Source organism: Monodelphis domestica, chromosome 5, assembly GCF_027887165.1.
Source record: "Monodelphis domestica isolate mMonDom1 chromosome 5, mMonDom1.pri, whole genome shotgun sequence".
Classification (NCBI taxonomy): domain Eukaryota; kingdom Metazoa; phylum Chordata; class Mammalia; order Didelphimorphia; family Didelphidae; genus Monodelphis; species Monodelphis domestica.
Window position 1 is genome coordinate 290,327,200 of NC_077231.1, and position 26,914 is coordinate 290,354,113.

Below are 26,914 nucleotides of genomic sequence, written 5' to 3' on the forward strand. Positions count from 1 at the left end.
ATTTATATTTGGGCTAAGTTTAGTTTAAAAAGAGGAAGGGTGTAAAAATAAGCACACAGCTGATACAAAGCAATCATTTGTATAGTAATAAAACATTAAAGAAAGAAACAACTTTTTCTTGTATTATAAGAAAAAATGAGAGACATCATGATATGAAGAATAAAGGGTCCTTCCTAGATTCAGGAAAATTCGATCAAGAGTTCTGTTTCAAACACAGAATAGCTACCATGTTACTCTACATTAACAGTGTGTTTCTACCCTAGGATTTCTGTAGACAAATAAGATCATGGATCTGGGCCTCACTTTCTCCAATTTGAACCCAGAAATACATCAAAATAAAAACAAGAAAGATGTGATGAAGCAACCTCTGACCACTCAATAGCAACAACAACAACAACAAAAAAAAAAAAACTACTGGAGTCTCAATGACTGGATCTAATGCACTGTCATTAATTACTTTACTGGGAAGAAGGAAAAGAATATTCTGATTAATTAGTACTGTCAAATCAATACCATCAGACTGTCATTAAGTACCTGGATAGTTCCTGCTATGGACCAGGTACTAGATTAAGTGCTAAGGATTCTAGGAAAGGTTAAAAACAGTCTCTGTGTTCAAGGAGCTTACAATCCAATAGGGAGACAACATGCAAACAAATAAAAACAAAGCAAATTATATATAGGATATATAGGAAATAAAAGAGAAAAGGATTGGAGAAAGCTTCCTTTAGACGGTGAAATTTTGGTAGGGCTTTAAAGGAGAGAAATGAGGATTGATTAAGCACTTGCCATAGATCAGGCACTGTGCTAGATTATAGAAATGAGAATATTAGCTACAATTTATATAGGTCTTGAAGGTTTGCAAAGCATTCTACATTACCTCATTTGTTCCTCAAAAACCTTGGGATATGTGAATTTTAGATTTATTCCATCCTGCTTAGTTTTCAGAATTCCAGCAACCAGGAATGTATTCACCCCCACTTAAGGATTAACTGTTAGGGACGATGGTCTGTGACCTGCCTGTGCTAGCAAGTGACAAATCAGAGACGAGTGATTGACCCCTTAATCTGTCCTACACCAAGTTTGTACATGTGAGACACAGGAAGTGAAGTAAAAAACTGCCTTTATATTTCACATCACTTCATGGGAGGGAGCTTTTGCAGCCTTTGGCAGATTTGGCCCTGGAACTTGAGCCTGGAGGAGCTCAGCATGGAGGCCTGAGAATGCTTCCCTTAGTCGACCACATGGTGAGTGTTAAGGCTGAGTCCTCTTTCCCTGGCTTTCTGAAGGCACCAGTCTCCAAGGAGGCCCTTCATTTTGGAGGAGGCCTCTTGGCTGGAAGCCAAGCTAGATTTAATCTTCTGGGAAGGCCCCTTAGCTGAGACCTGTGAACTCCCCCTGGCCCAGGCCAGGCCAGAGCAGATCGTCTATCCTTTTCCCTTTTTCTCCTTCTTAATTTCTTCCTTCTACTATAAATAAACCACCATAAAATTGCATTCTGACTTGAGTATTTAATTGGGATATAGAATTTAAATCCCTGGTGACCACTAAATAATATATTCAGTCTCAACCCTAAATTTTACCCTCAACAGATGTAGGTGCTATTATCATCCTCGTGATAATGCACTCCTCACGAAATCCTCTCATTGTCTGGATGGAGTCTCCTTTTCTACAAGAAATCTCTTCCAGTTAAGGAGTTTCTCATCAGAACCACCACTAATGCTTACCTCTAATATGGTTTAGCTCCACTATCATCTTCATCACTTTTCTATCTTGCCATCCCTATCCCTCTCACTCAGGTAACTTCTCCCTCAGCTTCCTTTTATGTGCTATCTTCCCCCATTGGAATAAAAGTTTCTTAAGGTCAGAGACTATCTTTCTATATTCTAGCATTTGTATTTGCTATACTAGCACAATGCTTGGCATAAAATAACCACTTACTGTTTTATTAAGTTTTCACACAGGGAAGCTGAAAATGTTTTGAATCTGAGCAGACAACAGACTGTAGGTCTACCCTCCAAAGATCAGCCTAATTAAAGTCACCTAGAAATTAATTCTTTGACCACAGAAACAGTACAAAATCATCTAAGTTTTAACGTGATGGGAAATTAATCAAAAATAGTAGATCACATTTACAATTGTACTTTTAAAAAAAATTTAATGCTTTTTTTTGCTCAGGATTTTGCATTGAGGAAGATGGAATAACTGTTTTCATTAGTTTATAGGGATGAACATTGATTTTTTAAAATACCACCATCATTTCATATAGGAAATTTGAGCTTCTGAGAGGTAAAATAATTTGGCAAAATCATAGTTGCCACAATACATTATTTCTAATTACAAGTTCCAAACAATAAATGCGAAACTTTTTAAGTAGGAATGCCAACATTTCAAAATATAATTTACAAACAAGTTGTGCTCCAAAAGTCTGTTGGAACTTGGAGCATCTTCTACTATTGAAATAACCTTCAAACCTGTGGTTAGGTTCCTAGATAAAGAGAAAAAACACCTCTTTTGGACTAGGAAACAATGCCTGTATAGTAACTCACTGGCAAAGTAACTTTGGACAAGTCATTTAATTTATCTGAATTCAGTGTCCTCATGTGAAAAAAAAAAGTGGTTCCTATTAATTATTCTGCCTACTTCACAAATTTGTTGAAAGAAAAACTATATTCGCTTTCTGCTATTACAATGAACAAATCACTGAACCTTTGTGACTCTATAATATGGGATGGGAGTAAGGGGAAAGGAAAGAATAAGGAAGCGAGAAAGAAGAAGAGGAGGTAATAAGGGAGGTAGAGAAAAGGAAAAGCAGTAGGAAGAAGAAGAAGAAGAGGAGGAGGAGGAGAAGAAGCAACAGCAGAAACTGATTTTCACTTGTTGATTGTGAAATCAGTATTTTATATTCATATGTCTATGACTACTAGATCTCTGAGAACATTAAAAAATTATTAATAAATGCATGTCTGAAACACTGTATCTTTAACTTGGCTTCACAATTCAGCTGTCAAATTCCCCATGATAAATAAACCAATCTAATCAAATTAGATTGATTTATTTTCAACTGAAAATCTCTCATTAAGAACAAATTAAGCAGTTAGGCACATCAAATAGAGAGCCAGATCTAGAGCTAGGATGTCCTGGGTTCAAGTTTGGCCTCAGACACTTCTAGTACTCAGTCTCAATTGACTTCCCCTTACTGCTCCCCTGCCTTGAAACCAATACTTACTATTGATTCTAAGACAAAAGATAAAGGTTTTACTTTTTTTTTAATTAATAAATAAATATAAAGGCAAGAAGCCAAATAAATGAAGTTCTTCTACATCAATAAATTTCTTCATCAAGTCAAGTAAAATAGACTTAACAACTTATAGAAATATTTTTATACCAAAGTATCATGGCTCCATTAATTATGCTACTTACAAGAGCAAAATGGAGACTAAAGTTTGAGAACAGTAACTTCTACCACTTTTACTTCAGTATAATCATTCATTTAAGGGTCATGTGAAAGAAGCTTAAATTGAAAAAAAAAGTTTGCCTTTTATCAATCAAATGTTTCCTGAATCCCTAATTTATACATAGGACTAAATGCTATGTAACTAGAACAATTATTCTTTTTTTTAAAAACATTCAAGTCCAATTTTATATATATATTGATCTGGCCTCAGGCACTTCCTAGCTATGTGATCCTGGGCAAGTCATAAAACTCCCATTGCCTAGCTCTTAACTACTCTTCTGCCTTAGAACCAATTGACAGTATACATTCTAAGATGGAAGGTACAGGTTTCAAAACATAAAAGTAATAAATAATTTATATATATATACACTGAATTGACAAAGAATGTTCCTTGCTGCAATATGCTTCATGAGGATCATTGCTCCTTGAAGCAATGCTTACTACTGATAACCAGAATATTTTCTAAAGAAATTAATAGCATTTAATACTCTTAAAATATTCTAGCTGACTATGCACATTTATTTCCTGATTTATCTCCAAGACACTAACTCTCTCTTTGTTGTCTTCCTACCAGCATGTCTAAATGTTTAGCCCTCTCTTCCTAGCACCATCACTCATTATCATGAGTATTAACTGTGGATACAGTCCAAAATTCAATCCTAGTACCTCTATTTTCGCTCTCATTAAACTCGGGAGAGTTGATAAGATCAGCCTTAACTTGAGTCTTGAATTACTGTCTAGTGGACATTTCAAACTGATTGTCCAAAAAATAACCACAAAGGATCACATCCAAAAAAGTAATTTATTATCTTCACACCCACCTCCACCAAACTCTTCCCTTCTTACAAATGTCACAATTTCCTTTGAAAAGAACCACTACTTTCCATCACTTTCCAGTTCATAAACTCTAGTGTTTTCCAATCCTCGTTGTCTCACAATCCCACATAAGCAATCAGTTGCCAATTCTGGTCCTTTCTCTTTCCACATTTCTCACATCTGGCTGTCTCTCTCTAGACACAGTGACACCTTAATTCAGGTCTTTGTCATTCCTGCCACAGCCCGCCAACTGGTCTGTCTGCCTCCAGTGTCATGGTACCCAAGGCCATCCTACACACTTATGCCAATGGGATTTTCCTTAAACACAGATATGACCGTGTACCTCTCCTTCTCCAATTGCAGAGGTTCCCTCAAATGTAACCAATTCTCTTTAAATTTTAAAAACCTTCACTATCTGATCCCAACTCTTTTTAAACCACTCTAGACATTATTCTCTGACACTTTTTGTGATAAGCCAAATACCTTCTTTTTTGTTCCTCACACAAGACACATCCCTCATTCTCTATGCTCTTGCACTGGCTGTCCTTCCACCCCCTTCCACCCCCCAAATGAACAAACTCCCTCCTTACCTAGGTCTCAAAGAATCCCTCTCTTAACCTGAGATGCAGCTCCAGCACCATCTTCTACACAAAGGCCTTTTTTGATCCTCCCAGACTACCTTGCATTTGACTACCTTGTATCTCTCTGTATGTATTCATTTATTCTCTATTTATCTGGTCTACACTTACATATTCCATTGCTATTTTCTCCATTAGAATACAAATTCTTTATGAGTAAGAACTGTTTAATTCACTCTATTTGTATTCCCAAAGTGAAGTGCATAGTACCTGATGGATCTATTAAAAAGTGGAACAGGCTTCAAAATTAGTTGATATTTGGAATTCTTTCCCCTTTGAAATTCCTTTTATTTTTAACAACAAATTTGAATTCATAAGCTTATTTCACACCATCCTAAATAATCTAATGCCAATGTAAAAAGCTACCAATTAAAGCTTGAAGACACTAGAAAGAGCCTAACTACTTCCTAGCTAAGTCCATATCCTATATACTATGTATGCCTCTCTCCACTGCTAAGTATTCCCTACCCAATAATGAGTCAAAGAGACATCTTGAGGAAGATATCTAATTGACTGAAGGGAACAGGAAGGGAGAACAGGGCTGGGGAGAGGGTAGTTATAGTGGTGAATGGGATAGGTGGACTTTTGCAGTTACCATAATAATCTTCAAATTAAAAAAAAGTTTTAAGATCTGAATTTATCAAAAAATTCCTATTGTGTTTTACAATGTGCTTTTAATATTTTGTTAAATCTACATCTGTCACTTTCTTCTACCAATTAAAAGTACCATATTTCTATTCAATCTAATGTCATGGAATTCTCATCCATGCAGGGGTATCCACGCTTCTTACCAAGAAGTAATTCAGTAAAGACCAAATCCCTGTATTTGAAGCAACAAAAGGAGAGTAATGATTGATTTTTATTTCTCTGATCATAATTTCCTTATTTTTAATTTGCTAATTCTTCCCTAATTTTTTAAGGCAGTGATTCAACTTTGTAAAATCCTTACTCCTGAGAAAAAAATAATGCCTTTCTAAATGCCCTTTACGAAAGAGGAATTTGGAAGTTTATGCTTTCTTTGAATTAATTCAAACCTTTGTGTATGTATGTGTGTGTGAATTTGTGTGTATTCCTAACCTGTTTGTAAGGCAAAAATTACCTTTCCTTTAATACTGACCAATACTATGTAGAATACTCTCAATGGGGTCTGGCAAGTTCCTTGATACACTAGAAGTATTATTGCCTATTGCTTTGTATTCTCTCCATCTGCTAATCTGGTTTCTTGCTTGCCTTTTTTACTGCAGCTGTGCACCGGGTTAACTGTTTCAATGGTTTTCCTACAATAACCCACAAATTTTTTCCTGATCAGTGTGCTGTATGATTGGTTCTTTGTTCCTAAGATAATTATTTTACATTTGTCTACACTGAACTGCATTTGCCATCTGCTGGCCCAATCACCTAAACAATCCAAATCCTTTTGAATCTGATTGCATTGTTCCTTATTATTTCCTCTGCCTCCAATTTTAGGATCATCTGCAAACTTGAAGATCTTTTCTTCAAAGCTTTGTCCACATTTTGTCTTAATAAAATTTCTAAAACTGACCCTTAAAGCTCTACAGCTGAAATCCCTTTCATAACCAAAAGGTGTTTCCATAAGGCTTAGGCAAAGATGCCATTAATTAAACAGGTAAAATAGCATTAGAAATGAAGTTCCCACTATCACTCCTATTTTCTCTGTCAGTTTTTTCATCCCAAAATTATATTTGCAAATGAATTTTCTATATTTTAAGTTTGTCTTATCAAGATGTTAATGGCTTAAAGACTAAATTTTTTACTATGTGGAAGTATATGGTATAATTTCAAACTATTCCTAAACATACATTTAAGTTTTTCACTTCTCTATGTAAGTTCTAGAATTATTATCTTTAAGCTATTTGAATTAAAATCTATTATTTTGAAATATCTACCCATTTCTAAAATCCAGTCAACTTTAAAAAGCTTATGGGATTTTTTAATGTTCTTGGTCACTTTTTATCAATTCATTTTAGTTATAGCTATGTTAACATTAATGTTGGAAAAAAAATAGTCTGATGCCTAGCATAAGCCAACAATTGGCTAATTTTCAATGAAAATAAATCAGAAGTCCTTCTTTTCATAGAAAAATCTAAATTTTGCAAGTCACTCAAAAAACCAAAACCATACTCAGTATAGTAGCACTTCAAGTAGATGATTTTTGACATTTTAATTATGATGATGAAAACAAGATTAATTAGCCTTTGGTTACTTTTAGTAGTAGTAAGCTGATATTTATACAGCCCACTAAGGAACATTCTATTTAAGAAACATATTTAAGCATGTTATATGTGTGTATATGTATATACATATGCACGCACACAGAGAATGAGTTGGGATATATATACACACATACAAAAGATTTAATAACTGGCAATTCTCTGTGATGATAAGTTGCTGCTCTCCATTGTTAAGGGAGGGCACAGTGGTCTTTGAATTTTTTTTTTTTGCTCCTAAGTAAAGTTCATTATGGCTAGGAATCTTTGCACACAAAGTTGTGAGACAATGGAACCAGTATATAATTACAAGTTTCAGGAAATTCATGGGAGGAACACACATGCACATTTTAATGTCGGCCAAAGTTCCATATAATACCTGGCTTGCCTGTAGAAATCAAAGTATATCCTGAGAGAACCATTAACATACAGAGGTCCTTCATTATGAGTTTCTAATGGCAACAAAATCATAGGTCTGGTACAAACAGAAAATAGCTATATAGTGCTTTGTGGTTTACAAAGCACTCCATATATATTATATCCCATGATCTTCCCAACATCCTTATGAAGTTCATAGGCAGGTATTAATACCCCCATTTTACAATTGTGGAAACCAAAGCTTGGACAGGTAAGTTGCCTATCCAAGGGTCACACATGTAGAAAGTATTAGAGGCAAGACTCAAAATCTGATCAACTTCTGCCTAAATTTGTGTTGGCACAAAGAATATATACATTCTCTCACACATATACAGAATATATTTTTGGGTCTGGTCTAATTTACTTGTTAATTTCTTGAGAGCTTCTCAACTCAAAGGCTGAAAAATGATTTCTTCCACCAAGTACTGTCATAGCACAAGAGGTAATCAAGGATGACACTAACTTCCTTTATTCAATAAGAATCTACTGAGTCCTTGCGATGGACACAAAGGAAATCAGCAAGCACCTATCAACTGCCTCCTATGTGCCAGGTACAATACCAAAGAAAAGACATAAGTACGGCAGTCCCTGCCCTTGAGGAGCTCCCAAGGCTCCAGTGGGGCAAGACAACATAAACACACAGAGAAGAGACCCAAGATGTGAAAGGAGCAGGAAGGTCGGAGAAGGCTTCATGTCAAAGATGATTCCTGAACTAAGCTTTGATAGAAACCACAGAAATGAAGAGCAGGGTACTCTGTATCAGGGAATGGCTCAGTAGTCATGTAGATACAGGGGGAAAGCAAGCCAAGGAAGAGGGATAGTTCAATTGAACTATATTAGAGTATGCGTAAAAAGGTTTAGAAAAATGAATAGCACATTGTTTGATCCCAAAGGAAACTGGACTTGATTTAGCAAGGGACTGACATGGCCAAATCTGAGCTTTAGGAAACTCACTTTGGCAGCTATAGAGAGGAAGGCCTGGAGTGGGGAGGAACCTGAAGCAGAAAGATCAATGAGGAAGATGCTGAAATAGTACAAGCAAGAAGTGATTCCATCCTGAGTGAGTGCGTTGGCCCCAGGAACAGAGAGAGGAGGACAGAAGTGAGAGTGGAGTACTATGGAGGAAAAAGTATAAGACTGGACAACTAAACTGGATATGGATTATGAAGAAAGAACCAACCCTAGATGTCTGGAAATATGGTGGTGCCCTCCACAGAGATAGGGGAGAAAGGAAATAAGCAATGATTAAGTACCTACAGTAGGCACTGGGATAAGAGCTGTTTAATTTGTATCTAGCTTGATCCTCATAACAACCTAGTAGGCAGACACTTCTATAATCTCCATTTTATATCATGTTAAGTGACTTGCCCGTATTTACAGAGAATATAAGTATCTGAGAGCAGATCTGAATTTGGGGTTTCATAACTCCATACCTAATAACAGGGATGCTTTGACACCTTGCTGCCTAAACGGTGAATGTTTTGTTTGAGGGGAAAGGGACAATGAGGCCTTTTTTTGGATTATGTTTAATATGCAGATCTAAACACAGACCTAGAGCTCCAGAGAAAGACTAGAAATGGCTTTAGAACTTCCAGAATCATTAGCAGAGAAGGAGCTGAGAGGCAATAAAAGCAAGATGATAAAACAAAGCTAAGAAGCCTAGGTATCAGACAGCTGGTGACCTTAATTCTCTAGAAAGGTGGTCTCCAAAATAAGAGGTCCTGACACCAAGGGACACGTAATCAACCAAGTGATAGTGGAAAGACAAGTCAAAGTACCCTCTACGCAGAAGTCAAATCATGGAACAAGCCAACACAACTTTATCCTCCACCCTATGAAAACTCCTAAGGTTTCCTCTTCTTATCTGGCCATCAACTTCCCTCAGAAGTTACAACCCCAATCCATACTCTGAATCCAAATAAACAGCAGGACTGGGGTCATTAGGAACCCTCCATGCCCTTGACCCTAACATAACCATCATTTCTACAAAATCAATTCATGACTTTTACAAGTGCCCCTTAGGTTCTGTGCCAATAGAGTGATATATAATCCATAGATGAGTCACACTCTACATCACAAATCTTATTAAAATATCTACCCCCCCCCCCCGAATTCACTTTTCTTCATTCTTCCCTAATACTGTCCTGGGTAACATCATTCTTTTTAGTCACCCAGGTTCTCTGTACTCTTCTCCCCTTTCAGTCATTCCATATATCCAAGGCTGATGAATTTTGTCATTTCTATCTCTACATCTTTCACATTCCACATCCTCTCCACTCCATAACAACAAGCATTTATCAGATTTTTACAAAGCCATCACCTTTGCTCAGTCTCTCATTACCTAGATCATTACAATAACCTTCTGTTTAATATTCCTAGTGCAAGTCACTTTTACCCCTCCCCAATCCATCCTCCCTATAGCTACCAAACTGATTTTCCTAAAGTAAAAATTTAACTATACAACACAAACCCTTACCCTAAGAAGCCAATAAATTCAAGTGATACTCTATTGATTCTAAGAGAAATGATCTCATCCTTTATTTCTATTTTCATGTTTTATGTAATGCTTTTGTTCAAGATAGAAACTCAATATAGCACATTTATAATTAGTACAGTGGAACATTATATAATTCAATATAAGTTATATATAAATTATGTATAATGTATATACATAATATAATATATATAGTATATAATATATAATAATTATAGAACGTATGTTCAAAATTTTTTTTACTGACAATATGGCTACACAATCAAAAAGTTTGGAGAACACAACTCTGAAATTAGATTTTTTTTAATGGCCTCTGAGTTGCTAAGCAGTCATCACAAAACTCAGGTATATCATACTACATGCAAGAAGCATTGTGAACCTTAAAAATTCTCAGACCCTACTTCATAAGGTTTGGTTAAGACGATTCCCCATTTTAAAAATGAAGGAATTTAGATCAGGAATGTGAGACCTCTACTCCACCCCTACTTAAGCCTGCTTTTGGGGAAGACACTCCTTGCTGAACAATGAAAAATACTAAAACCCATACTTACAGTAAGGCAAAAGTTCTTAAGCTGTGCCTATTTTTAGATCTAATACAAAAGGGTGCTAAGTACTTATAAAGGTCAGGCAACTTGTGAATTTACAAGGAGCAAAGAGGTGAGAAACTTACTCAGAGGTTTTTCAGGTGTGAACTTAATCAAAAGTTCAATCCTTCTTAGGTGTGAATTAAGAATGGTCTGTCCTTTAGAAAATGTCTACTGTGATTGGTAGATGTGAGAACTTAGGGGAGATGACATAGGAGAAAATTCCCTTTAAAAGAAGAGGAAAGGCTGCCTTGAGGGACAGTCTCTCTCAGAGAACTCTCTCTGGAGATGGCAGCTAGTCAAAGCTCAACTGAACACTAGAATCCTTGCTTGGACAAATCTTGTGGTGAGTGGATAAAAGACTGACTGATCTTTCTCTTAGGGCTTGGGCCTGGGCTGGCCGGACTTGGCCTGGGCCGGCCTATCTTTTTCTCATCATTTCCTTTCTCTCTCTCTCTCTCTCTCTCCCTTTCTTTAATTCCTCATTTGTATTAATTAAAATCTCTATAAAACCCAGCTGACTTGGGTATATTTAATAATTGGAAATTTTTCCCTGGCGACCACTTTACATTATTTGATTTAAAACAAGACATTGTCTTGAAACCATATTTTCTGCGGTCAAAATTTAAGCCAACCACTCTTTTATCTGCCATAGTTTATGTCTACCACTACTTTAATTATTACAGCATGCAGGGGCTATTTTAATCTGTTTTAAATACAATTCTAATGTGACTGGGTGTCAGGTTTCTCAGATCATAGAAAAAGTCAGAAATCTTGTCTAAAATCCAGTTTCCTAATAGATGAGTCACTTAGTAACAAGATAAGTAGTTTCACATTTGAAAAGTCTCTGAAGGTAAACTGTAAAAGATTGATAGATTTCTACCTTAAAAAGATTCACATAAAAAAGCTCAAACAAAAATATTTGCAATTTAAGTAAACTTGAATTATTGGGAAATTTCACTAAGACAAAATGTTCTGATGATGATAAATAGAGGGTTACATTATTGCAGAAAGCTTTTACAAATCTGTAGGCTCTGTTTATGACTTTTATTTTCTGATAATAAACACAAATTTCTAGAAACTGATATTACATCTGAACATGTTTTTGTACCTTAAATCAAGCTTTCATTAAAGCAATGCCTTCAAAACAGGCTCAAATAGGATTTCTCTATTCCACTTATATCCAGAAAAATTAGTTCTAAAGGTAGTCCATCCAAATGCAAGATCAATAGTTTATGTTCTATTCCCTCCATTATGTTGATTTTGAATATAGTTTTAATATAACTGTTTAAGTATATGTCTCTCCCAATAGAATATAAACTCTCTGGGGCCATTAAAGGGACTACTTTTTAAACTTTGTATCACTAATAACCAGCACACACTGCTATTCAATCATTTCAGTTGTGTCTGATTCCTTCTGACCCCATTTGGGGTTTTCTTAACAAATATACTACAGTGGTTTGCCATTTCCTTCTCCAATTCATTTTACAGATGAGGAACTGAAGCAAATATGGTTAAGTGAGGTTAAGTGACTTGCCCAGGGTCACAAAACTAGTCTCTGAGGTTGGATTTGGACTGAGGAGTGCTCTAGCCATTGTGCCACCTAGCTACTCCCAAATAGAACATAGTAGGCACTAAATAAATGACTGATTAATTTATTAGCATTCTTCATCTAATTGATTTCTCCTATGTGGATGATTAGGCTAAATTCCTTTTGGATAACAATGCATTTTACACCAGGAGGCTCTGAATATTCCAGAGTTTGCTACAATTCATCCATAGCTAGAAAAGAACACCTGGAGGATTTTCCTAGATAATGAGGCTCCTTCTTCCATTTTAATTCTACAATAAATAAAAAAAGGAAAGAAGAAAACCAAATTGACAATATCCAAGATGAAAAGGGAGACCTCACCTCTAATGAAGAGGTAATTAAAGCAATCATTAAAAATTATTATGCCCAATTATGTGGCAATAAATATGCCAATGTAGGTGATATGTATGAATATTTACAAAAATATAAACTGCCTAGACTAAGAGAGGAAGAAATAGACTACCTAAACAACCCCATATCAGAAAAAGAAATTGAACAAGCCATTAAAGAATTCCCTAAGATAAAATCCCCAGGTCCAGATGGATTCACAAATGAATTGTGTCAAACATTCAAAGAACAACTAATCCCAATATTATACAAACTATTTGACAGAATAAGCAAAGAAGGAGTTCTACCAAATTCCTTTTTTTTTAATTTTATAGTATTTTATTTGATCATTTCCATGCATTATTCATTAAAGACAAAGATCATTTTCTTTTCCTCCTCCCCACCCCCCGTAGCCGACGCGTGATTCCACTGGGTATCACATGTGTTCTTGCTTCAAACCCATTGCCATGTTGTCAATATTTGCATTAGAGTGTTTGTTTAGAGTCTCTCCTCTGTCATGTCCCCTCAAACGCTGTAGTCAGGCAGTTGCTTTTCCTCGGTGTTTCTACTCCCACAGTTTGTCCTTTGTTAATGGATAGTGTTTTTTCTACTAGATCCCTGCAGATTGTTCAGGGACATTACACTGCCACTAATGGAGAAGTCCATTGCGTTCGATTATACCACAGTGTATTAGTCTCTGTGTACAATGTTTTCCTGGTTCTGCTCCTCTCGCTCTGCATCACTTCCTGGGGGTCGTTCCAGTCTCCATGGAATTCCTCCACTTTATTATTCCTTTTTGCACAATAATATTCCATCACCAACATATACCACAATTTGTTCAGCCATTCCCCAATTGATGGGCATCCCCTCATTTTCCAATTTTTGGCCACCACAAAGAGCGCAGCTATGAATATCCAAATTCCTTTTACAACACAAATATGGGACTGATTCCAAAGCCAGGCAGGTCAAAACAGAGAAAGAAAACCACAGACCAATCTCCTTAATAAATATAGATGCAAAATTCCTAAATAGGATACCAGCAAAAAGACTCCAGCAAGTGATCAGAAGGGTCATCCACCATGATCAAGTAGGATTCATCCCAGGAATGCAAAGATGGTTCAATATTAGGAAAACTATCCACATAATTGATCACATCAACAAGTAAACCAACAAGAACCACATGATTATCTCAATAGATGCAGAAAAAGCCTTCGATAAAATACAACACCCATTCCTACTAAAAACACTAGAAAGCATAGGAATAGAAGGGTCATTCCTAAAAATAATAAACAGTATATATCTAAAACCATCAGCTAATATCATCTGCAATGGGGATAAACTAAATCCATTCCCATTAAGATCAGGAGTGAAACAAGGATGCCCATTATCACCTCTATTATTTGACATTGTATTAGAAACACTAGCAGTAGCAATTAGAGAAGAAAAAGAAATTGAAGGCATCAAAATAGGCAAGGAGGAGACCAAATTATCACTCTTTGCAGATGACATGATGGTCTACTTAAAGAATCCTAGAGACTCAACCAAAAAGCTAATTGAAATAATCAACAACTTTAGCAAAGTTGCAGGATACAAAATAAACCCACATAAGTCATCAGCATTTCTATATAATTCCAACACAGCTCAGCAGCAAGAACTAGAAAGAGAAATCCCATTCAAAATTACCCAAGACAAAATAAAATACTTAGGAATCTATCTTCCGAGACAAACACAGGATCTATATGAACACAACTACAAAACACTTTCCACACAACTAAAACTAGACTTGAACAATTGGAAGAACATTAACTGCTCATGGGTAGGACGAGCCAATATAATAAAAATTACCATCCTACCCAAACTCATCTATCTATTTAGTGCCATACCCATGGAACTTCCAAAAATTTTTTTTACTGATTTAGAAAAAAACATAACAAAGTTCATTTGGAAGAACAAAAGATCAAGGCTATCCAGGGAATTAATGAAAAAAAATGCAAAGGAAGGGGGTCTTGCAGTCCCAGATCTCAGACTATATTATAAAGCAGCGGTCATCAAAACAATTTGGTACTGGCTAAGAGACAGAAAGGAGGATCAGTGGAATAGACTGGGGGCAAGCAACCTCAGCAAGACAGTATATGACAAACCCAAAGATCCCAGCTTTTGGGACAAAAATCCACTATTTCATAAAAACTGCTGGGAAAATTGGAGGACAGTGTGGGAAAGATTAGGCTTAGATCAACACCTCACACCCTACACCAAGATAAATTCAAAATGGATGAATGACTTGAACATAAAGAAGGAAACTATAAGAAAATTAGGCGAACACAGAATAGTATACATGTCAGACCTTTGGGAAGGGAAATACTTCAAAACCAAGCAAGAATTAGAAAGAGTTACAAAATGCAAAATAAATAATCTGGATTACATCAAATTAAAAAGGTTTTGTACAAACAAAACCAATGTAACCAAAATCAGAAGGGTAGCAACAAATTGGGAAACAATCTTCATAAAAACCTCTGACAAAGGTTTAATTACTAAAATTTATAAAGAACTAAATCAATTGTACAAAAAATCAAGCCATTCTCCAATTGACAAATGGGCAAGGGACATGAACAGGCAATTCTCAGCCAAAGAAATCAAAACTATTAATAAGCACATGAAAAAGTGCTCTACATCTCTTATAATCAGAGAGATGCAAATCAAAACAACTCTGAGGTATCATCTCACACCTAGCAGATTGGCTAACATGACAGCTATGCAAAGTAATGAATGCTGGAGGGGATGTGGCAAAGTGGGGACATTAATTCATTGCTGGTGGAGTTGTGAATTGATCCAACCATTCTGGAGGGCAATTTGGAACTATGTCCAAAGGGCGATAAAAGACTGTCTGCCCTTTGATCCAGCCATAGCACTGCTGGGCTTGTACCCCAAAGAGATAATGGACACAAAGACTTGTACAAAAATATTCATAGCTGCACTCTTTGTGGTGGCCAAAAATTGGAAAATGAGGGGATGCCCTTCAATTGGGGAATGGCTGAACAAATTGTGGTATATGTTGGTGATGGAATACTATTATGCTCAAAGGAATAATAAAGTGGAGGAATTCCATGGAGATTGGAACAACCTCCAGGAAGTGATGCAGAGCGAAAGGAGCAGAACCAGGAAAACATTATACACAGAGACTGATACATTGTGGTACAATCGAAGGTGATGGACTTCTCCATTAGTATCAATGCAATTTCCCTGAACAATCTGCAGGGATCTAAAAAAAATACTACCCACAAGCAGAGGATAAACTGTGGGAGTAAAAACACCGCTGAAAAGCAACTGCTTGACTACAGGGTTGGAGGAGATAAGACTGAGGAGAGACTCTAAATGAACACTATAATGCAAACTCCAACAACAGGGAAATGGGTTCGAGTCAAGAACACATGTGATAACCAGTGGAATCATGCGTCGGCTATGGGAGAGGGAAAGGCAGGGGGCGGGGGGGGGGGGGGAAGGGGAGGGGAGGAAAAGAAAACGATCTTTGTTTCTAGTGAATAATGTATGAAAACGACCAAATAAAATAATATTAAAAAAAAAAGAAGGGCCTTTCCTAAAAATAATAAACAGTATATATCTAAAACCATCAGGAAACTGCAATGGGGACAAAGTAGAAACCTTCCCAATGTGGTCAGGAGTGAAACAAGGTTGCTCATTATCACCTCTATTATTTAACATTGTACTAGAAACACTTGCAGTGGCAATTAGAAAAGAAAAAGAAATTGAAGGTATTAAAACAGGCAATGAAGAGAGCAAGCTATCACTCAGCAGATGATTTGGTGGTCTACTTAAAGAATCCTAGAGAATCAACCAAAAAGCTAGTTGAAATAATCAACAAGGTTAGCAAAGACGTAAGTCATCAGCATTTCTATATATCTCCAATGCATCTCAACAGAAAGAATTAGAAAGAGAAATTCCAGTTAAAATCACCCTGGACAATATAAAATACTTAGAAATCTATCTGCCAAGACAAACACAGGAACTATATGAGCACAGCTACAAAACTCGATCCACACAATTAAAACTAGATCTAAACAATTGGAAAAACATCAATTACTCATGGGTAGGACGAGCTAACATAATAAAAATGACCATCCTACCCAAACTTATTTACTTATTTTGTGTCATACCCATTAAACTACCAAAAAAAATTTATGCAGAATTAGAAAAAACCATAACAAAGGTCATATGGAAGAACAAAAGATCAAGGAAATACAGGGAAATAAAAAAATGCAAAGGAAGGGGGCGTTGCAGTACCAGATCTCAAATTATATTATAAAGCAGCAGTCATCAAAGCAATATGGTACTGGCTAAGAGACAGAAAGGAGGATCAGTGGAATAGACTTGGGGTAAGTGACCTCAGCAAGACAGTCTATGATAAGCCCAAAGATCCCAGCTTTTGGGACCAAAACCCACTATTTGATCAAAACTGCTGAGAAAATTGGAAGACAATATGGGAGAGATTATGTTTGGATCAACATCTCACACCCTACACCAAGATTAACTCAAAATGGGTGAATGACTTGAATATAAAGAAGGAAACTATAAGTAAATTAGTTGAACACAGAATAGTATACATGTCAGATCTTTTGGAAAGGAAAGATTTTAAAACCAAGCAAGAGCTAGAAAAAAAATCGCAAAATGTAAAATAAATAATTTGATTAAATCAAATTAAAAACGATTTGAACAAACAAAACTACTGCATCCAAAATTATAAGGGAAGCAACAAATTGGGAAAATCTTCATAACAAAAACATCTGACAAAGGTCTAATTACTCAAATTTATAAAGACCTAAATCAATTATACCAAAAAATCAAGCCCTTCTCCAATTGATAAAGGGGCAAGGGACATGAGTAGGTAATTTTCTGTAAAAGAAATCAAAACTATTAATAAGAACATGAAAAGGTGTTCTATCTCTTATAATCAGAGAGATGCAAATCAAAACAACTCTGAGTGATTATCACCTCACATCTAGCGGATTGGCTAACATGACAGCAATGGAAAATAATGAATGCTGGAGGGGATGTGGCAAAGTTGGACACTCATGCATTGCTCGTGGAGTTGTGAATTGATCCAGCCATTCTGGAGGGCAATTTGGAACTATGCACAAAGGGCGATACAAGAGTGTCTACCCTTTGATCCAGCCATAGCACTGCTGGGTCTGTACCCCAAAGAGATAATGGACAAAAAGACTTCTACAAAAATATTCCTAGCTGCGCTCTTGGTGGTGGCAAAAAATTGGAAAATGAGGGGATGCCCTTCAATTGGAGAATGGCTGAACAAATTGTGGTATATGTTGGTGATGAAATACTATTGTGCTCAAAGGAATACTAAAGTGGAGGAATTCCATGGGAACTGGAATGACCTCCAGGAATTGATGCAGAGTGAGAGGAGCAGAATCAGGAGAACATTATAAAAAGAGATTGATACACTGGTACAATGAAATGTAATGGACTTCTCCATTAGTGGCAATGCAGTGATCCTGAACAACTTGGAGGGATCTATGAGAAAAAAAACACTATCCACATTCAGAGGAAAAACTGTGGGAGCAGAAACACAGAAGAAAAACAAATCCTTGAATACATGGGTCAAGGGGATATGGATGGGGATGTAGACTGTAAATGAAAATCTTAATGCAAACACCAAAAACATGGAAATACGTTCTGATCAAGGACACATGTAATACCCAGTGGAATTGTGCAGCAGCTATGGGAAGGGTGGAGAGAGGGAAGGGAGGGAAAGAATATGATTCTTGTAACCAAGGAATAATGTTCTAAATTGACTAAATAAATAACTTACAATCAAAATTTACCAAAAGAAATTTGGCCAGTGACTGATGATTTAGAAGGGATATGTTAGTTACATATGTAATTGAGGTGATCAGATATAGAAATATTCCAATTTTTCAGAGAATAAAAGCCCATACACACTGCCTCCCAAAAATAAATTAATCTACAAGAGATATCCTGTATAATGGTAGCAAATACCTCTGGTGAGCATACATCCCCTGGGTTCATTCTTTACTTGATATTAATATTCAGGAGAGAATAATTTTCATTCGATTATAATATGCTTGGGAGATCCCTTAAGGTAACCGAGTCAAATGAAAAGCTTTGCCTCCACTTCTTAACTAAATTCTTACTTTTCAATTCATTCCAACCTGGCTTCCTAACTCATTACTCAATTATAAGACTTTCTCCAAAGTTCTCAGTTTTTTATCCACTGATATTTCACAAAAAAGAAACAAATAATTTTGACTCAGTAAAGTTTAAAATACAACTAGCATATACTATATTTAAATTATTTTTATTTTATTTCCTACAATTTAAAAAAACTTTTTCAAAGAAAGGAAACATGGGACTTTTTGTTCCAGTTGATTTTTATTACTGATTGGGGGTGGGGGGGGGAGAGATCATCAGAAATAGCATAAAAGCACAAAATATTAATCTAGAAAATTTTAAATAAGCATTTTGGCAACTTAATTTCTAATTTCAAGCTAGTTTTGACAGTCAGTTTTATATCTGATTTTATCAAGGTGTTATAGGCATGAACTCTGTTGAACATTAACCAGTAGTAGTTAATGAAAATAGTGAAATTCATGTCAAAAATCAAAATGGCAGATTGTAAATTAACACAGGATTACTATATGATGTCTAAATATTACAGCTATAGTTTAGTTCATTGGTGAATAATGGAATTTGGACAGAAACATTCTTATGAAAATTATTTCATTGTATCTTCTAGTTTTCAAACAAGATGTGTTCAGTCATACAACATTCAAAAAGGCACATAAAATCATCACTGCCTTCTTTTATCCTCCGGTCCATTATCTACACCATGATCTCAATTTCACTGTGTGACAGAGGATGGCATGTCAATGCTCAAGGAGCTGAGCTCAGATCCCTTGTAGAAACACTGGTGTAATCCAAAGGCAAAAGAGTGAATATATATACAGATTCAGCTTCTGCCTTTGAAATTTTATTTGTCACAGGACAAACTTGGAAGAATAAGGGATTTGTCACAACATCTGGAAAAAGGATAGCATATGAGAACCTCATAAACCAACTCCTAGAAGCAGTGAATTTGCCAAAGGAAGTGTTTGTGATCTATTGCAAGGCTCACTCCTCTGACAAGGATGAAGTATCCCTAGGAAATCACAGGGCAGATGCAACAGCAAGATTCGCGGCCAGATTTGGTCCTATCCGTGTTCTGAATTTCTCTCTGGTAGATAAGCACATCCTCAAACAAGCATACTGACAAGAGAAGATTCAGTCATGGCAAGAACATCTAGGAGCCAGATTAGTCAAAGGAATCTGGTTATCACAAGGAGGAAAGCCCATTTTGCCCAAAAGGCTGTACCAACATCTATGCAGTGTGATTCACTACAGAGGTCATTATGAAGTGCAATCCATGCTGGATGACGTCCGCCAGTTTTGGGAAGCTCCAGGGATAGCAACAACTGCTATAAGAGTGTGTCAGATGTGTGACATCTGTAGAAACTTTAATCAAGGTAATTTCAAATGCAAGGCATTGGGTGGGAGGGCCACCCCTAGCTTATACGCCGTTTCAATGTCTGCAGATTGATTTTATTACATACCTGGGGACCGAGGATATTTTAGTCATAGTGCGACAGACTCACTCAATTGACAGCACCATATCCATCAAAAAAAAAACAACACTGGCATGGTGGTGAAAATATTGCTTAAAGAAATAGTTCCTAGATACAGCATTCCAGATGCCATAGATTCAGACAGGAGAAGTCACATCACATCTAGCATTTTACAACAAGTGTATAAGTCTCTGGGAATAAAGGGTAATTTCTATAATGCATACAGACCAGAAAGTTCAGGACAGGTGGAAAGAATGAATAAGGAGTTAAAAACCACAACAGCTAAACGCTGTGCCCAAACCCATTTTAAATGGATAGAGGTTTTTTCCACTTATGCTGTTGTATCTGAGGATGAAACCCAGAGGAGACTTACATATTTCCCCACATGAGATATTGTATGGACAGCCAATATAGATAGGAAGGAATGCTAAGACATCTTATCTTTCCATGCTGGGAGGGGAATGCCAGTTACACACCTATCTGACACAGATACAATATAGGCTGGAAGAACTGAGAAGGCTGGGACTACTAGTGCAAAGGGTCCCACTAGATTTCTCATTATATAACATAAGACCAGTGTGAATTTTAAAAATTATTCCAAGCTACTCAGATAGTACTTTAGGGGAAGATAAAGTTGTAAACTCCTGATTTAACAATGAAGGTACTTAACTCATACCTTATAGTGAAGCTAGAACTTTAAGCTAAGTCTATTTTTAGATCAAATACAAAAAGGTGTTAAGTACCTATAAAGGTTAAATTAATCACAAAAAGATCAAGTAACTAACAAAAGGTGAACTTAACAAAGAAGTATGATGTACTCAAAAGATATAATCTTTAACCAGAGAAGGTGAGAACTAAAGAGTGAACAGTCTTGGAGAAAATCTAATCAAAGAGGGTGAGAACTAAAGAATGGGGAAGACTGGAGAAAAGCTTCTGCTGTGATTGGTACAGGTAAAAATTTAGGGAAGGTGACATAAGAGAAAAGTTCTTTAAAAGGAGGTGAGGAGAAGTCAGTTCATTGAGTTCAGAGGAGGAACTGAGCCTGGAGGATCTCCCACAGACAGCTTCCTTGAGACGGTCTCGTGGTAAGTGAAAAGACTGACTCCCTTTCCCTTGGGCTCAGGGAGGTCACTTTGGCCAAGACCTTTAATTACTGCTGGGCTCAGACTGAGCTGGGGCAGTTTAAATTAACTCTTGCCTCTCTCTCTCTCTCTCTTCTCCTTAATTCCTTCTCCCTATATTAATTAAAATCACCATAATTTCCAGCTGACTTGGGTATTTTATTATTTAGGATTTTCCATGGCAACCAAATTAATTTAGATTTTCAAGTCACAATGCTAAAATTATCTTTATACTAGAGGATAAAATATATATTAAAAATTTTGCCAAAGACAAACCCACAGAGCCCAGATGGATTCGTCCATACAATGTAGTTCTCACCATTCCTACATCGATCAAAGTAGTAGGAAAAGACTATTGGCTTCATACCTCTCACATTAAACATCCCTATACCCATAACACACCAAAAGACAACTTAATGGAAGCCCAAGAATCCATTCAAACAAACACTCCAAGAACAACCCTGATAAATAAACATAGAGCCCATGAATCCTCCAACGAAATCGCACAAGAAGAAATAGAGATACAGAACAGAGACAGTGAAACCAAAATAGAATAATGCCCAAAACAGATAGTATAACTTTGGGTTAGTTATATTAGGGAAGATTAGCGTAGCCTGTGAAACACAGGAGAAGCGGTTCCGCAAGGAACCTGGGAGTTTATTTGGATGGATTTAGAATCCTTTAGAATTATTAAACCTATATATGAATTTCAATCTCAAGCCTAGACTAAAATATCATTAACCTCTACAATCAACCACATAGGAATAGAATAATCACCTTACAATCACACATTAAGAAAGATACCTACATTCATTACAAAAAAAAAATCTCACTTGCACACATGAGGATGGCACAAACATCCTGTATAAATTTTTACTCACATGCATTAACATATTCATACTTACATGTACACACATGTTAATCTTACACACACGCATGATCCAGATACCTGAGATCATCTTTCAAGTTGAGACGACAGGCAAGTATGTATCCTGTAAATGAGAAGGCACCCCAGACCTGTGACAAACTTCAAGAAATACCAATGGATGGAAGATACACGGACAACTGGAAAGAACATTGAATCAAAGACATTATGGGAAATGAACTTCAGGAAAATGAGTCACATAAGATTAATCGCCGATCACATTAACTTCACATATAGGGAAGTACATTCATATGCACACTGGAATAAATATGCATCCACTACGACATATCTAGAACACAAATTTTACACTGACATTAGGGGCTCTGCCATAAATAAGGACAGCCCATAAATTGTATATCTGTAAATAATTCTCTACAATCAGAGGATATATATGTATATATATATTTAAATAAAATGTGACATATGTAAATGTGTACAAATAGCAGTGTAAGAGTTAAAATAGTTGGGCATCATAAACTGTAGTGATTAAAATAGTGGAAGACTTAAATTGTAGCAGATAAAAGAGTGGATGAGTAAATTGTGACTGCAGAAAATATGTTTTCACTACAGTGTCTTGTTTTAAATCAATATATATAAGGTGGTCGCCAGGGGAAAATTCCCAATTATTAAATAAACCCAAGTCAGCTGGGTTTTATAGAGATTTTAATTAATACAAATGAGGAATTAAAGGAAATAATGAGAAAAGGGCTATACCAGCCTAGGCCGGCATGAGCCAGCCTAGGAAGAGAGGGATCAGTCAGTCTTTTATCACTCACCACAAAATCTGTCCAAGCAAGGATTCAGAGGGACAGAGTCTCCTCAGAGGGAGTTCCAGTCAGAGTCAGCCTCCCTCAGACTGTCTTCAAGCGCCCATGTCGAGAGACTCCTTTAGGAGACTGTCTCAAGAGACTGTCCCAAAAGCCTCCTTTAGGAGACTGTCCTAGCTCTCAGATTTTCATCTCCTTATAAAGAGAATTTTCTCCTATGTCACCTCCCCTAAGTTCTCTCATCTACCAATCACAGGAGACATTTTTCAAAGGACAGACCATTCTTAGTTCACATCTAAGAAGACTAATCTTTTGAGTAATTCACACCTGAGTAGACTAGAATCTCTAAGTTCTCACCTCTTTGCTCCTTATAAGTTCACAAGTTGCCTGACCTTTATAGGTATTTAGCACCCCTTTGTATTAGATCTAAAAATAGGCACAGCTTAAGAACTTTTTGCCTTATTATAAATATGGGTTTAAGTACTTTTCATTGTTCAGCAAAAAGTTTACAACTTTATCTTCCCCTAAGGCATACTTAAGTATGGTGAAGTAGAGTTCTCACATTCCTGATCAAGTACTTTCACTGCCCAAATGGGGAATGGTCTTAACCCAACCTTATGAAGTAGGGTCTGGGAATTTTTTAAGGTTCACAGCAGACATGCATATATATATATATATATATATATATATATATATATATATGTATATATATATATATATATATATAAAGAGAGAGAGAGAGAGAGAGCAAGCATAATAATGATCTAATCCAGTAATATATATAGAAAGGAGAGTTGAAATACAAACCGTTAATAAATAAACAGGGACTGAGTAGTTTAGGATGGAAAAGGGAATACTGTGTAACTAGAGAGGTAACAGGGACAGAATAAATCAGATTTTATTAGATACAAGTTTTATATATATATATATATGTATATGTACATATATATAAATGTTATGAATTATTACATTGGAACTAGCATTATATAAGTCATAGGATAGTTCAACTTTACTTAAGATTTAAATTTTATATTGATTGCAATCGGAATGACTTTTGTTTTAAGAAATTTTTATTTTGTAAAAATTTTGTTGGCATATAATCCTGTCTTCCCACAACTCAGTTTTAGCATAAGATTGGAACTTAGATTAGCAAATAGACAGATTAGGATAAGACTTATTATTTTTGGAGGGGGAAAGCTTAGATGGGAACAATAAGTAACATAGATTAGAATACACATAGTAGGTAAGAAACTGACATGGGCCAGGGTGGCACCACGTGAACAACAGGAAATGGAGGATTTGAGACAGAGGCTGGCACTAGGGGAAAAGTGCCAGACTGAAGAGTATGTAAAATTGATCACGTTGATGGGGGAGGGGCCCCAGTAGTGGAATCCTGAGGAGAGAAGACTCTGGTGAGGACAGCAGTGAAGTTGCTCAGTCTTGAGAAGCTGAAGAGAGAAGGTGGGAAAAGATTTCTCCTGAGTGCTATCCACTTTTCCTGCTGGTGACTGGTAATCTTCCCCCTCCCCAACACTTCCCAATTGAAGGGACTTCTGAAGAGAAACCTGAGCAGATTTTACCTCAGCTCCTGTTGCCCAGGGGTGAGTCAACCTGACTTTCTCTCAGGGGGTTCAAGCTGCCAAGGCCTGAGTTCCCCCCAATCTTGAGGAGGGAGGGGAAAGGGTTTAGAGAGAGACATGGATCCCTTCTCCCCACTTTCCTTTTCCCATTCTTCCCTGCCCATTATTCCTTTTGTATTACCTGATTGAGTTAACACTAAAAGTTATCAGTTCCCCAAGCCGAGTGTGAGTGAACTGATCAAGGGGAGACCTTTTGGTCTTGAGTAGTGGAGGGGGGACAAGAGGGACAAAAGCAGATTGGGAAGAACAAGGAGGGAAGGCAGAAGGGGGAAAATCTTCAAACCCCCTCTCCTCTCTCTGAGCCAACCCATTACACCTGCTGTCTCCCCTTAACTCCGCTTTGAGAAGGGGGTTCTCTGCTCTTCCCCCTCTCCATACCGAAAGTTCAAGCATCCCTCAGGGCACAAATCTTCCCTCTTTTTCTTTTTTAATACAACTGGCAATCATTATTTTAAAATGATCTAAGTTAGATTGGTTATACTTGAGGAGGACCAAAATGACATCACAAATGATGTCTTTTGACTACTGTATAAATTGGATGTGAGGCAGCATTGCACAAATTCATCAGCCTCTCTTTATCTCCCAGATTCATCAAAGTCCAGAGGCAAGACAAAACTCAAGGCTACTGAGGATGGCCCAGGTTACAGCAGATGACCTTGGTTTCTTTTATCTAACCAATCTCTAAAGCACTCCACAGTATCCACTTTAGCTGACTTCCCAGCCACTGGAATAAATTGTTTTCATCTACTCCTTCCACTGGCTGAAGTCTTCACATGCCTGGGGTAGAATACCCCCACTAACTCACTGATGGGTTTAAGACCTCTCAGTTACCCTCAGCCTGGTTTAGGCCATCTGTGGTGCTGCACTTGCTACAACTTTCAGGAACCACAGGTGAGAGCAGAGTGGCAAGTAGATGTCAAAGGGGAAAAACAACCTTGAAGAAAAAAAAAGGGATCCTCATACAAAAGCTATTATTTTATTACCAATGAAGGCATTAAAAATATCTTCCAGAACAAATCAAGAAACTGTATAAATATAATTATAAAATATTTTTATACAAATAGTCAGATTTAATTTTCTTTAAATGGGGTACTTGGCAAGCACTCACAACCAGAAGCAGAAACCTTCCAGTGAATATAAATTTTCCTAAATATTCATGCGAGCTGACTCGGTTACTAAGAGTTTTTAAAACTATAGATTTCAATAATACCCTCTTTCTGCACACTGGATTCTCTGAACATTTCTCCTTCAAAAAGATTTTAGACTGACTAAAGAATAAAACTAGAACAGACTTCACAATACAATACTTCACAGTTTATAATACATTTTATTTAAAACTCACAATATCATTGTGAAGTAATGATTTGGAGGTATGGGCATATAATTTAATTGGCATAGAGAAACTCCATGAGGAAACTTCCTCAATCAATACAGATGGACATCTGTTCTAACAACTTGCAGTCTTAAGAGATCGCCTGGGGCACACTGAAAAGTTGTGATTTGTCCAGAGTCTCAAAGCCAATGTGTGTCAGAAGCAGAACTGGGAATGTTCCTGACTCAAGAGCTATAATTTATACAGTGGTTTAACTGACTTGTGTATGTGAATGTACTTATGTACATACACACACATATAAAACACATAAAATTTCTTTTGATTCTTATACCAACACTGTGGAACACATACTATTATTAGTCTTATTTTGTAGAAATAGAAACGGGTTGTTGTGGAAAATAAGTATTGAATAGGGCTATTTTTTGAGAAATAGTTTTTCCTTTGGCCCCCAAGGATCCTTAGGATTTAAAGCATCAGTCCCCAAACTGCAGCCCCCTGAAGCCATTTATCCAATCCCCACTGCACTTCCAGAAGGGGCACCTCTTTCATTGGTGGTCAGTGAGAGGAGTACTCTATGTGGTGGAGTCCCCAAAGCGAGGCATCACTCACATACAGTACTACTTAATCCTTTGCGTAGAGCCTTGTTCTGAGAGTAACTGAATGAGAAGGAGACGTCATACAAAGCATTATGTGGCTGCACAATGTAAAACTTCAGCATGGTGAGCAGTGATCTGGTGGAGGGGATTCCGCACTGTGTATACTGCTGCCCGGTATAGTGGTGGCAATGATGGGCCTGTGCCAGGTGTGACAGGCCCATCACAGCCAGCATTGCAGCTTCCGCTATCCCAGACAGCGTATACAGATTGGTTCATAGTTTTTTTTAATAGTCCGGCCCGCCAACGGTCTGAGGGACAGTGAACTGGTCCC

At 36.8% G+C, this 26,914-nt stretch overlaps 1 protein-coding gene across 31 annotated transcripts in view; it reads right to left on the reverse strand.

The window, feature by feature from the left end:
• TBC1D5 (TBC1 domain family member 5) overlaps positions 1-26,914 on the reverse strand; it is a 682,585-nt gene that overhangs the window by 558,184 nt on the left and 97,487 nt on the right. The window lies entirely within an intron of this gene.